The sequence below is a fragment of the Gavialis gangeticus genome, unplaced genomic scaffold, assembly GCF_001723915.1.
Source record: "Gavialis gangeticus isolate Ggan-Ray unplaced genomic scaffold, GavGan_comp1, whole genome shotgun sequence".
Classification (NCBI taxonomy): Eukaryota; Metazoa; Chordata; order Crocodylia; family Gavialidae; genus Gavialis; species Gavialis gangeticus.
The window spans coordinates 15,321,811-15,323,686 of record NW_017729022.1 but is presented as its reverse complement, the minus strand read 5'-3'; the positions used below and the strand labels follow the sequence as shown (position 1 = coordinate 15,323,686).

The 1,876-nt window shown below is 36.8% G+C and overlaps 1 protein-coding gene across 1 annotated transcript in view; it reads left to right on the top strand.

Annotated features, from left to right (window-relative positions):
• The window catches only part of SCAF11 (SR-related CTD associated factor 11), an 85,885-nt gene extending 85,095 nt beyond the window's left edge, over positions 1-790 (top strand). Inside the window, exon 16 of the mRNA XM_019514617.1 lies at positions 51-790. The gene's annotated coding sequence lies outside the window, so the exon portion shown is untranslated. The remainder of the gene's footprint in view (positions 1-50) is intronic.
• Positions 791-1,876: the final 1,086 nt, after the last annotated feature.

Sequence of the window (1,876 nt, the reverse complement as noted above, 5' to 3'; positions counted from 1 at the left end):
AAAGGGGGGATTTTTTTTTTTTTTTTTTTTTTTTTTTTTTGTTTCCACAGCTCCTGTCTGGAAGATAAGATGCCACTTAATATCACATTGTAATTGAGGCAGTGATTATAGTGATGCTCCACTGTATTTCAAATTCTAATGAAGAATATCTGATAAATGAGAATGTGATCAGTAAACTTTATTTTTTACACTGAAATACTTAAGAATTTATCAGAAAATATGCAGCTGATTTAAAAATTGTGTTAACTTTAACATACATTGCCTTAATACATAGATTATCCTTCTCTATTTTTCCAGAAAATCAACAAGGTCTACCTTAATATGAGTGCATGAGAGAGCATGTGCTTTAACTTTTGTGGACTTTTTTTTTGTTAAGATTAGTATTAAAGCTGTATTTCTATTTATTGAAATTGCTTGCATTTAACCCCTGGGTACTGGGATTTCCCAACATGCACTAAAGTAAGTACATAGTGGTGGGAAATTCTGGACCCAGCTGATACCTCAAGGACAAATTCATTTGATCTAAATTGCCTTGAGAAGAATTATGACTGTCTAGATTTTGCAGACTGTATGCAAAGCAGAAGGGGTTTTCCTACATCCTTGCAGCGCTACACTGTGCATGCTGCTTGAATATCTCATTCTAAATATGTATCTTCAGGAACACAGTGGCTGCCCCAGGTCCATGCTGTGATATTTGTAGCATATGGCTGGAGTGCTGTCTGCTGAACTAATATTCTCAAACTAGTTTTATGTAGTGCTTAACATTTTCTAATAAATTCTTTTGACTAAGCTGGAAGTAGTCTCTCTGGTTTGTCACATGGGTTAATTTAAACAAGTAAGTTTCCCTCCCTAATTTATTTCCAGAGGGATTCTACAATTCTGCTGTGTAAGTATGTAAAACTAAAGAACAGAAGCTGTGCTGTTCTGGGTACTCTTATCTGCAGTAGATGCAAGGTAGATCACAGAAACTTAGTCTTCTTCCACTGGGGGCATTTCATTTGGTCTCCCTCAATGAAAGAGGGCTAAGTTGGAAGAGCTTTTTCACTGCTTTAGCTAACACTGTGATTTTAAAACAAACTTATCCATTTAAACCAAAATAAGCAGAACCCTGTTCTTCATGCATCTTTTTATCATTTCTTGGGTTAAAAATTACCTATCCTGCCAAGGCTCCTGACTCATGTATACAGTATTGGTTCAGATATTTTACACACATTTCCAGTAAAAAATGAAGCTTAGACTCCTCCAGTATTGGAAGCTCCTATTTCTGATTAGCTTTCAGGAAGAAATTACTTGACACATTACAGTAAGATTTTTTATGGGTCTCTAAATTAATTTTTCCATCTTGATTAGAATTTCACAGCATTAATGTTATTTCCTTTTGCATCCAAGTACACACAGATGTGTTGAGAATTTTGTGCTGAAATGCTTTACACAAAGCCCACTTATTGAACTATTGCAGAACCAAGTTAAGCTGGTCCTGTCTGGAGATGATCCTGATTCAAGGAGAAATGATCCTTTTGGTGGTATAAATATCCATGTGAGGCTTCACATGGATCAAAGGCGTATCTCCCCTAATTTTGTTTTCTGCAGCTAGAAATACAAGCTAAGGCCTTAGAAAAAGTTGGAAAGAAGACTGGATGAGTGACTGACTGCAATACATGAGCAACCTTCACTTACAACAGAATCAACCTCCCTCCCTCCCTCCCCACTACCAAGGACTGCTGTTACAAAACTTGAGTTTGAGAGATCCTAACCACCGGCAGCAGTGCCATGAAGTTAGTGTCCACCTTGATTCCTTAGTCTTGGACAGGCTTGAGCATGGTTCAAGTTTTATGTTTAAGTGACAGCACCATTTTTTTTTCTGTCCTAACAGAAG